At 40.8% G+C, this 12736-nt stretch overlaps 1 protein-coding gene across 3 annotated transcripts in view; it reads right to left on the bottom strand.

Moving 5' to 3' along the window:
• The window catches only part of VDR (vitamin D receptor), a 73877-nt gene that overhangs the window by 47362 nt on the left and 13779 nt on the right, over positions 1-12736 (bottom strand). Inside the window, exon 1 of one of the 3 annotated variants that reach the window (XM_035101213.2) lies at positions 9016-11356. The exons of the other annotated variants lie outside the window; for them this stretch is intronic. The gene's annotated coding sequence lies outside the window, so the exon portion shown is untranslated. Of the gene's footprint in view, positions 1-9015; positions 11357-12736 lie in introns of those variants that run through there. 3 annotated transcript variants of the gene reach the window in all.

Here is a 12736-nt window from a genome sequence, read left to right as displayed (position 1 = left end):
CAATAGCCAGCTAACACAAGCACTTAACCCAGTACACAACTACGCAGAAGTTGTGATAGAATACCCTGAGTTAGATAGGCACTGAAAGGATGCATGTTCCAAGAAAGCCACCAGCACACGTCAGGAACTGGACAAGTTCTGTAGTACTGTAAAGTACATAGTTCTTTACACTGAGGTCCATCCCTCCACACACTCTTAATGCATTGGAAGTTGGTGGGTGGGTGTGAGAGAGAGAACAGGTTTCCTTTAGACTAAGCAGAGTTGTGCTACTGCCCCTTCTCCCTCAAAATCTAATGGCAAATATATTTTCCTCCAAAGAGCTGAGGTTCTTTTGCTTTTAAGGAGGAAGATATTTAAATCTGCACATCTATTTTCAGTATAAAACCTGTTTATCACTAATGTGTGTTTTCCATGCCATTATGTTGACATTAAACAAGACCGGCTCTAGCCATTAAAGTAAGTCACCCATGTAAATGTTTTAGAAGCCCAATATAAATGCGGTAATAAGGAGTTCCAATTACAGTTGCGTAGAAATAGTAAAAAAAAATATTTGGTTTCCACTTCTTATCTGGAACCATTATTTCTAGAAACTGCTTCCTGCCTCTGCCCACAAAAGCACAGCTTTTTGCTTAGTCAACATGATTTCCATATTGATACCATTATACTGTTAACTGTACCGCCATGGCACTGCACCATGGCACATAGCTGCCAAGTTATCCCTTATTTTAAGGGATTTTCCCTTATGCTGAATAGGCTTCCTCGCGAGAAAAGGGAAAACTTGGCAGCTATGCCATGGCAAGTAGCATGACCATATTGGATTCCAGCTTAATACAGATCAAAGCAAACAGAGGACACAATTAAAGCCGGCACTTACAATCACATCTTCTCCACTCCTTAACAAATCCAAGATGGGCAGAGACCCACAAATACCAGCTACAGCTGGGATTACCATTCAGCTATATATAGTAGAAAGCATAGTCTACATCGTCACCCTCTCACCTCATTCAGCATGACTGTAGCATGGCTAGAAGTAATACCTATATTTAATTCCACTCTAAGGCTTCCTTTAGAATTTCATGGAAGCTTAGACTAACATGAAGGGCTGTAGCTCGGTGGCAGAGCATATGCTCTGCATGCAGAGGGTCCTGGGTTCAAGTCCCAGCGTCTCCAGGTAAGGATGGGAGAGAACTCTGTATGAAATCTTGGATAACCACTGCCATTCAGTATAGACAACATCAAACTAGATGCTAGGGCTGGGCGATATCTGGTTTTCATCGTGATATATCACCAGCTAAATATTGTGATATACTGATATATCACAATGTGTGAAATAAGGAGAAAGGAGGAAATAAGCTGGAGAGGAAGAATCAGTTGAGATATATCACCCAGCCCTAGTTATAATCTGCTCCCTCCATTTTGGCCCAGCAATAACCAGGCAGCTTCACAGCAGGGTTCCCAGCTCCTGTTGTGCACACACAGTATGTGGGCAAGCATCGGGTGGCCTTGCAGGGCACAAACCGAGGCAACACCGAGGAATGAAATGCATGGTGCTGGCAGCGGCCAGTGGAGTGAGCTGTGATTCGAGGTACATTTCCAGGTCAAAAATTAATGAAATCGTTATCATGATCTGGCCTACAAACTGGTTTTGGACGATGTATCGCTACATCACCCAGGTCTAAGATGGACCAATGGTCAGAACTCAGTATAAGGCAGATTCACATGTTCCTATGAAAACTAGTATCCACTATTCCAGGCATGTTAACTTATACAGTATAACAAACAAACAAAAACGTATACACACAATTCAGAACGCTTGCCTCTGTTTGAACACAGAAAAATAGGTGTGGCAATTTATCCAATACCAATGCTATTTTGATCCATCCTATTAAACCAAATAATTAAACAATTGCGACATAATTGATAAAGGAAGTAAGGGATAAGGAGGGAGGAGCAACCCAATGAATATTCACACTTAAAAGCTAATATCAAGAAGGCCATCAGCACTTTTGAATAACTAAATACTTGCCTTCTCTTAGGAGAGTTTCTTCAGCTTGGCTATATAGTATATTATTGCCCACAAAGCTGTAGCCTAAGAGAGTTATGCTTAGCCTCAATGACAGCTATAATTCTTGTGAAATAACATTTTGCAATCACAGAACAAGACTCTTGTGAGGCTGTATTCATGTGAAAATATTTTCTCTGAACTAGTCATCAATGCAATCTATTCAGACAATAATATAAGTAGAAGCTCAACCGATTCCTAGATATGTTGTAAACTGCCAACTGGCATATAAGAGATTTGCATTGAATAACTCGTTTGCACCCACTACCATACTTTGCATCCTGGATCTACCCCATGCACATAAACTTTTAACATGCTTTGTAAGAAATGTATTTTCAAATTAATATAGAGCATGTTAATCACACCTCTGGCGACCCCAGTGGTCCAGTTTTCTCAATTTTCCTGAACCTTTTCAGCTGCCTTTAACTACATGTGCACAGATGCTCCACTCACAACACCCTTCACAATTCTACCCCACCACACACATTTCTATTGTTCTGAAAATGGTGGCAACCATCTCCAATTGCTACTCAAAACCATTATAGTGCTCACAACCGTGGACCTCCTTCTTCAACCTAAAGCTTTCTAAAGGGACAAGATGCTGCTTCTACTAAGTCAGACCATTTCCCCATCTACTCTGGCATTTTCTCTTTTAATGAAAAGCAGTTGTCCAAAGTCTCTGGTTTAGATCCTTCCCAGAGATCTTTGTAACATGGAATGCCAGTAGCGGTGAAACTGAACAAGTACAGAGGTCTGTACAACATTTAGCTACAGAATGACAACAACCTTAAGTATTACTTTTAAAATTAAAATATTTAAAAACCACACTCTCAGAACACTGTGAAAGATGTGGACAGAGTTTAATTTCAAAATACAGTGGTACCTTGGGTTACAAACGCTTCGGGTTACAAACTCCACTAACCCAGAAGTAGTACCTCGGGTTGCAAACTTTGCCCCAGGATGAGAATGGAAATTGCGTGGCGGCAGCAGGAGGCCCCATTAGCGAAAGTGCGCCTCAGGTTGAGAACGGACCTCCAGAACGAATTAAATTCGTAACCCGAGGTACCACTGTAGAGATGCGACAGGGCTGAGGCCTATATACGAGCCCCACTATATGCCCTGGAGTAAAGCCCTCCTCTTTAGTTCTAAGTACATGGGACAGACTCAAGATGCATAAAGGCACTCTATATGATTCTCTGAAGTTGATGCATAGCCAAAGATGGGAGAAGATCGGTGCTAAATAGGTACAGCTGAAAGGAAGGGGGTGGACCTACAAAACTAAGACTGTATCTGCAGGAGATTTTATTTATACTACAGAGTTAGGTGCTGAACCTTGAATCTTGTGCTTTTCCACTCTTAGAGCCTATTATTGCTTATATAAGATGTTATTATTTCAGATAACATTTCCCACTAGCCTTCATGCAACAAGAGAAACAGGCATGCTAGTTCTCTGGAAGATAACTCCATCTGAAGAAAAATAGTTCTAGTTCTCTATGAAATATACTTCCTTTTCCCAACAAAAACTGTGGTGGTTCTCAATGGATTCCTTATTTTAGAGACTTGGGTTCCCAGTTACCCCTCATATTTAAAGAGTTTCCATCTTTTTTGACTTCCAGGGTTCAGGAGTTTATTATGTTCATGTTGATCCTATGGCTCCCCTGGCCTGTAGTGATGCTATGGTGTCGAGCTAACCAGGTTGGTTAAATTTTAATACATTTTTTGTTACCTTTTAGCACACAATACAAAAATAGTCTAAAAGCAAGTCATTCCCACTGGCCTCAATTCGTGTCTAGCAAAACCAAGAGGTTGTAAGTTGTTGGTAAATCAATCCAGATGAAGAATGTGGTCTTGTTACACAAACACAAATGGGAGGAAAAAGAACAGCTGTATCACAGAAGGCATACACAAAACCTTTGGGGAGCAAAACTTCACAGGCAATTGGGACAGAAAGGCAGCAGAATATTTTAGTTTGATTTGTTTCAAATGGCTGCATCAAACATTATAGCTTATCTCTAGGCAAACAAGTTAGAAGGGAAAGGAAGCACTCACAGTAAAACCAACAGGTACAGATAGAACCAAGTCATTAAAAACATATTTAAAAGCCATTTCCGAAGTAGGTAATGATGCAATGCTTTTATCCCCCTCCTGCTCAAGGCCCAACATGTAAGATCTTCTGTTATAAATAAAAGTAACAAGAAAGTGGATGCCAAGGCCTGCAAAATGAGGAAAAGGCTCCATAAATTGGCAGCAAGAGCATGCAGCGTGGCAGTGCCAAGAGTGTCAATTCATTCCAACAGTTCTAAATACAGATTCACAGTCTATGAGGGCTGTTATATTTACCGCATGCACATTGCCTGTCTCTCAGTCAACAGCATGAAGGTGAGACGAGTCTTTAAACGTGCTGGTTCATGCAGTGGACCTGCAGACAGACCTTGCATTGAGGGTTTCCCCCACTCCTCCTTCACTCAACCAAAAACACACAAGCTGTGATTATTTGAATTCCTAAATAAAATAGTCAAATAATTTATTGCTATGCTGGAATGGAAGATCAAGGCTGAAAAGGGTACTTGGGGAAATCAACAAGCTGCTAGTTGTTGAAGATTAATTTTAGATAACGGCACTTGAATAATGTCAAGTTTACTGCTAGTCTCTTATATACTATAGTGAATAAAGCAGCAGTTTCTGGGAGAGGAGTACAACACCAATATAATTCCTCACAGGTTGAATATTGACACTACTGTTGAAATATTTTATTGTTCATTTTGCTATATCCATATTTTGAGACACACCTTGAAGCTGAATGCATAAGTGAAATTCACCTGTCTCACTTATAGAGCACCTTATCTGCGGGAATTCTATTAGAATTGATGGGAAATCTGATAGGGAAATTTGATAACTGGTCCTTCCAGGCAAAGGCAAATTGCTCACGCACACAAGCTTTTTGCTCCTCCCATAGGCCACTGCTGCCATCAAAATGCCAGCCCATACAGTGGTGCCTCGACTTACGAATTTAATCCGTTCTGAAGGCGCCTTTGTAGGTCGAAAAATTCGTAAGTCAAAAAGCGTCATTGGAAATGCGATTTCCCATAGGAATGCATTGGAAACAGGAAAAATCGTATCTAAAATTGTATCTAAAAAATTCGTAAGTCGAAAAATCCCTATCTAAAACTGTCGCAGTTTCCATTCGGATGTTGAGACATTCATAAGCGCACGGCCATTTGCCCCATTCATAAGTCGAAAAATTTGGTTGTCGAGTCGTTCGTAAGTCGAGGTACCACTGTACTTCTTTTGCTACATTTAATCTGAATTTCCTCTTATCAAGGAAAATGCATTAAGTAAAAATAACTTGTTATACTCCAACAATCACCACTGGTGTGAAAGCTTGTTAGCACATTTTTGGGGTGAGCAGTTTGTCATGTGCACAGTAAATGTTTTGGTGGGTGGTGTCTATCATCATACCCTTACTGCTGTTTGCTTCTCATCTGCCAGTCTAAACGATATGAGCATGACCATTTCCACCTGTTGCTGCATGCTGAAGGCATGCTGGAATTTCAGGAGCTCATCTTGCATGATCTTTCAACATATGTGGTGGAACTACCTTGGAAACTATCTCAGGACTGTGTGTGTTAATAAATAAATACAGAGCTTTTACTTAAGACCTCTAACAGAATTTTGGAATAGCTGAATATCAGTCTTGAATAAGACTATTGTTAAAAAGGCTCCCAATGGAAACTGCTCCTCCCACCCTCAAAAGCACAAGCCTGCATATTGCCCATTGTGAAACATGATTATTAGAGGCTTGTGATATCTCATCTTGTTCATCGCCTTGAATTATTATTTTTTAAATGCATGCATGCTCAGAATGGGAAAAAGCAGTGAAGGGTGGGAAATGATTGAGGGGACCACTGACTAAACAGTGGAAAATGTAAGACTAGAGAGTTTTTCACACTCAATCATTTGAAAGAGAGATCAGTGCTCATTGTGGAACCCGTATCCTGTGTTTGCCTCCAAGGCTCAAATGGACAGCGGCAGACCCATTTGTTAAATCCAGGACTTCACCACCACCACCCCACTATTATTTAATAAAATTGCAAGGCTGTAGTCATGCTGCATTTCACATGACCACCAACAGGCCAAATCACTCTCTGAAGTGACTCCAAGACAAGTTGTGAGGGGAGCAGGTTTGGGTGAGCTATAGGGGAGGGGAAGGTTTGGGTGAGCAATGAGGGGATAACCGAGGGGGTGGATGAGGTGTAAAGGGAAGGGGATTTGGTCAGGTGTGGGGAAAGAGTGGTTGGTTCATTGGTGGGCTTGGTGAGCAAAGGCAGTAGCCCCCAGTGTGTGTCTGTGACTTTGAGAGATGATGGGCTATAGGGAGGCACATCATGGGAGGTGGAATGTTTCAGCTAACTCACGGCATCCCTTTTCATCTTAAAAAGTGTCACATCTCCAAACTCTTCAGATAGGATTTAAATGCAGGCTGCTCCAATCAACTCTACCCTGATAGTCAGGGTTTTGCATAATCTCAAAGCATATAAACCCTGTCTAACTAAGCCATGGCAGTGCGACAAAAAGTAGTGTACTGTACATTATGGAAGACAAAACCGTCATCAAATTATTTTCTACTCTTGTCTGTCTCCAGACAAGAGCTTAAAGTGTACCGGTATGACTTAGGCAAGTCAGCTACACATGTAAATCTTGGCTGGGTAAGCACAGTGTCCTGCAGGGCATGGAGATAGGGTTCCTTTCCCTGAGTAGTAGGATCTCCCAGAGGATTTGAGCCACTAGAAAGAATTTGTTAACAACCTGTGTTTACTATCCAAGCGAGGAGAAGGATCATTCTATTTTTGTCTCTTACTGCTTTCTCAGTATCCCTTATTTGTTGAATGACACCCTTTACTTTCTGCATCTGCTTCAAGTTGAAAGGTTGTTGTGTTTGTTTTTGTGTGTTGTATTTAACATTCAAGGCTCTCAGCCCCTTACCCAATAGCCTCCTGAGTTGCCTACTCTAATTTTAACATCTGTATCTTCTGTTATTATTCTTGCTACACCTTGAACAGTCTCTTCTGTTCTATCCAAGCCACCAGTGCAATAACATCATTCATACCACTCCACGCACACACACATATCATTTCTGCAATTTTTTTCCTGAATCATGACAGCACCTCACGCTCTAAGCTGTCTGCTGCTGATTAACTCTCTCAACAATCCTTGGAACATTCAATAAAAAATTGCCCCCCCTTTTTTTTAGAGCAAAACAGGTATACAGTACATATATTTGTCACATATACATGTCCCCATCCCACAATGCCAACATGATATATGCATAGAAAAGTCATCATGTGTGAAAAGGCCTTTAGATTGCAAGTCCTCTAGGAGAGGGATTAGTCCTATACCAAGCCGGATTTGGGCCTGGCATTGTGAACAGCAGCATTAATAAAAAATATTACTATTTATAAAGTGCATATAAAAAATCCAACTGGTGCCCATCTAAACCAAATCTCCACCTCTCCTCTTGTTCAGCAGCACACTTTACCGTAATTATGCCTATGAACATATAGCTTTGATAATTGTGCTCAATACTATTTCAGACTTAAAGTCAACCTCTAAAGTGCAATATAGAATACTACAGGAACAGTCATGGATCACTGAGTCATCGAGTTGGAAGGGACTAGGAGGGCCATCTAGTGCAACCCCCTGAAATGCAGGAATATTTTGCCCAATGTGGGGCTCAAACCTACAACCCTGAGATTAAGAGTCTTAATCTTAACCAACTGAGTTATCCCAGCTTTGCGATGGAATTACTTTCTTTATTCAAAACATTTTATCATTCACATGTATCATCTACAGCTTTATGTTTAGACTATGTACATCATTCCAAACTTCCTGCAAAAAAGCCATCATTAGAAGCTTCAAATTAAATTACTGGGCACAGATCAGTTTTAACAATGCATAAAAACTGAAATCATCATAGTAAAATCTGATCTGCCTATTCTAATATACAAGATTATCATTAGTAAGTTCTATTGAATTATGTGTGTGAGAAACACTCTTTTAGAAGTGTTAAAACAGTGCTTTTATCCAAGTCCAAAAGCCTTGCCCTCTAATGGACAATATTTGGGGAAAGGGGGGGATCCTAACTGAAGCCAGTAGAACACTCACAGCTGAAGGCACGTGTAATTCTGTATACTGTTGGCTCAGAACCTGAAAAGTTCAGCCACTCTCCCAAAACACATGCATTAGATTTCTGACCTACTTATAAAGTGCTTCACATCTGTTGGGAATTTCTTAGAAGAGCGTCAGCTAACTTTCAGCATTCCCCCTCATACTGGGCTCACATAAGCTGGATCTGGCATGACATGCAAGTAATATTTTCTTGCTTTGAAAAGCATTATAAATTACTTCAAATTGGTAGTGAAGACCTGACTTCTTAATTTAACTACACAAAAGGTTTACTTTCCCCTAGAAAATCGACTCAGAAAAGACCATAACAAGCTAACTAAAGTGTTAAAAACTTTGTGCTATATCACAGGATACTGCACATCTTTGCCAACAAGAGATTTATCATCCTACAGTTCATTTTACTGAAACAAGTTGTCCTGCCTGATCAAAAGAAGCAGAGGTTTTTTTTCCTTTTTTTTTTAAAAAAAGAGAAGTGTTTATACCCAATTATTATATCAAAAATTTTCAAAAAGACAAGTTAATTAACATCCATATGGAGAGAAAGGGTAAAGTTAATTGCTAGAGCTATTAAATTACAAATGATTAGTGATGCTTTACTTTTTAAAAAGTCTTACAGTATAAGAATTACTGCTTTTTGCTTGAGACCAAAAACCTGAGCACACTAAAAAGAAAAGTCAGCTGAGTTTTTGCTAAACTTTAAAGCATTTAGACAGTCAGGAAACTAATCTAAATATTAAATCAGCAAGGCAAAAATGATACAGAATATTTACCTGTAGTACTTGTTTGCTCACAGCACCTAGGCTAGAGGAGATCCTAGCTCCCAGGGTCTGTGCCTTCAGCAAGTGACTGGTTGATCCAACTAGTGAACTGACAATTTAGACCCTGCAGTCACATGACTCACAGGCACAGCCAGAATGCACCAGCTTCCAATTGCAGGCTCCTTTTCTAGCAGTACCGATAACTCTGAGGAAGTTAAACTGATTATATTATACTCAATGCCTTCGAAGGGGAAAATAATCCCAGGAGTTTTATTTCTCCACTCAGTAAGAAGGCGGCTGCCACTGCCACTCTTCATGAATAAATGCACCCATGGCACCTGCATATTTTGCAGTTTGTCAGTGGCAAGCTGACCAGAATGAATTATGAAAAAGTATATTAACAAATCCTTACAAAATGCATTAGTCACTGACTGAAAACTGCACGCCACACTAAAACCAGTTTGAACAAGTTCATTTTGCAATATAATTTGTTTTCCTTTTTTATGCTTAATCACTTGCCAACGTGAGAAGTTAGTTTACATATTCATCTCCTCATCTTTAGCTTCAGTAATGCAAATATTATCAAGCTAAGCAACTCAATGGGCTACATCTTTACAATACTACTAAAACTGTTACTAATCATCTCCAAAGTTCCCAAGCAGCGAAAGGGCATTACTAGAGATTCCTATTCAAATCCTGAGAAACTCAAAAGCAGGCATCCCCAAACTTCAGCCCTCCAGATGTTTTGGACTACAATTCCCATCTTCCCCGACCACTGGTCCTGTTAGCTAGGGATCATGGGAGTTGTAGGCTAAAACATCTGGAGGGCCGCAGTTTGGGGATGCCTGCTCAAAAGCATAAAAGTAAAAACCACCACCACCACCACCAGGCTCCAATAGATTGTCAAGTGTATCTCTGCATATTCCTTCGGCTCATCTGGCCATGATCATACACGGCTGATTACTTCTGATCAATAGCCTTACACTGGATATGGCCTTAGTTGTGGAACACTGGAGTTTCCCCTTTGCATGAGTTTTAAATGTTTTCCCCCACCTTCCTTCCTTCCTCTGGGGTCTGAATGACTGCTTTATCCAATCAAGAAAGACTTACTTTCCCCAAGGTCAGATAGGTTAGGGACCTTGAAGGGATTTTGCTTTTCATTTTGCTTTCCCCTGTAGCATGTGGTTTGGCTCATTGCACAAGTCAGCTTAAGCTATTTGGCTCTGCGTGTATTTTCTTGTCGCTATGCTTCTTCGGTATATGCAGCACACTGGGGTCTAAACTGCTCAATTATCCTATCTGTTACTGCAAAGGTTTATTGGAAAGTGTGGTGGTGGAGTTTAAAATGAACACAGTTCCTTCCCTCTTTGTTATTTGTTTTTTTAACCAAAAGTGGCTGCTGGAGACTGCAATCTTGAGCAGAGTACCAGCAAGTATGAGGGTGTACTTAACTAAGTTAACTCTTTCTGCTTCGGCTGCATTCTCCACCCTTTCCCCTTCAGCTGTTTTCCATTACTGCTATTTGTTATTATTTTTAACTTACACACAACTATATGTAACATGTAGTTTGGGCCTTAGCCTCATATTTCTTCAAACATATTTTCATCTCGATGTAGACTGCATATAAGATCTGATAGTGGTGCACAGAAATCTGAAACATTTATCCAGCCCTTGAAAGAATGCCCAGAAAATGTTAAGGGGCCATATAGTTGGCTTTTCATGCAAATAGACTATTGATAACACAAGGAACAACACAGTCCATAATGCGCAGAGTGATCTGTCACTATCATTTAGTGCTCCATTTCTGAAAGTCTGCATTTCACTGAAGAGTGCCTGGGCAAAGGTCTAACAATGTCCTGTTTGGGTCATCTGACATCCTTCATTGCTTAATTCACACAACTGAGGTTGTGTACCCATTCACACATACATTGTTAACTCCTGCTGGGTTTATTTTAGCAGAAGCAAGCCTGTCTATTTCATTATCTCATAACTCAGCTACTTCCATGATGGCTCATGTCTCTGTGTGTCTCCTACACCTTTTCATCATATAGTGTTTGATGAGGGACTTGGCAAACTGCAAAGCACTTGGCAAACTGCAAAGCACTTCTTTGTACAGTTTTATATACCAGCAGCTGAGGGGCAAAAATGCAAATCCAGGAGGACTCTTACATGCCCTGAACCATGGCCTCAACCCTAGGGCTGCCAAATGCCTATTGTTTTAAGCAAGTAAAAACAAATAGACACACCACCTGCTGGCCATCTCATCTCATAGCAAGGATCCCCCGCCCACTCCCCACTTGAAAGGTACAGTAATACCCCGGGTTACGAACGCGATCCGTTCCGGATCGCTGTTTGTAACCCGAATAGTTCGTAACCCGAACACGCAGCGCCATTTTGCGCATGCGCAGACCGCGCGTGCGACGCTTCTGCGCACGCACGCGCGACGAAAACACTTCCGGGGTTGCGCAGTTCGTAACCCGAACTGTTCGCAAACCAAAGTGTTCGTAACCCGAGGTACGACTGTATTGTGATGTGCACCCTGTTCATTTTTAATTCAATTGGGGGGGGGCAGAGGACAATGAACGGGATAATTGAAGAGAAATTGATTTTGCAGCAGAATCTGGGTGGGAATTTGACAAACTTGCCTTGAGTGAAACATAAATTCTAGTACAGTCGTACCTCGGGTTACGACCACCTCGGTTTGCGAACAGTTCGGGTTATGAACTGCGCAACCCCGGAAGTGTTTTCGCCGCGCGCGCGTGCGCAGAAGCGGCGCGCGCGCGATCACGCAATCTGCGCATGCGCAAAGCGGCGGCGCCCATTGCGTTCGGTTTACGAACTATTCGGGTTACGAACTGCGTTCCGGAACGGATCGCGTTCGTAACCCGAGGTATTACTGTATAGTATTCACACACGCATCGCCAAAAAATTTACATATGCAAGTTTATTACTTTTGAGCACTGTATCTTTTGTAAAGCAGCTTGCAATGCCAGCATAAGCATTCACGTTTGCATGGGATCGCTCTGCCAGCTTCTATTGGCATGCTTTTTCACTTTCCTCTTTGAAAAGTAATGTTAAAGTTTGTTTATGTAATAATATATATATATATTGTATTATCAGATACAAAATCTATACCTAAAAGGGGTGGATGACACTCAAACCCAAAAGCCATTATTTGCAACCTGTGTGCCCCTTCATTGCCTCTTCTGATAACACAATCTGCAGAAAATTTGCCTGCCCCTTTAAAAGCAAATGAAATCTATTACCCATATGTAACTTTGGGGAAGGAAAGATTGCAGGTACTAAAATAAGCTTTTTCAGTTGTGGGAAAGACAAATGAAAGATTTGCTAGTATTTGTTAGCATCCAAGGACTCATTGACAAACAATCCAAACACTGAGAATTTCTGTTATATATACTGTAACTAGAAACTCCCAAGACTGACACATAAGCGGGGGGGGGGGGTGTCCCAAAGAGACACATGAAGTCCTTTGTTCAAGGCTATGTTACACATAGGGGAAAAAATGATTTGGGTTCAAGACCTATTCAGCGATTGTGCTGTATTCTACCACCAACAGTGAAATAAGTGCAACATTGTGAACTTTTTTTTAATTAAAGGAAGACAGATTATATACTATAAAAATAAATCTTATCTCATGTGAGCAATTGAAAAATGCATAATTGCAGTCCAAACTACAAGTATGCTATTTTTAGTTCCTAATAGATAAAAAAAG

This window comes from Zootoca vivipara, chromosome 2, assembly GCF_963506605.1.
Source record: "Zootoca vivipara chromosome 2, rZooViv1.1, whole genome shotgun sequence".
Taxonomy (NCBI): Eukaryota; Metazoa; Chordata; class Lepidosauria; order Squamata; family Lacertidae; genus Zootoca; species Zootoca vivipara.
The sequence above is the reverse complement of the archived record's forward strand: the minus strand, read 5'-3'. Positions and strand labels throughout refer to the sequence as shown.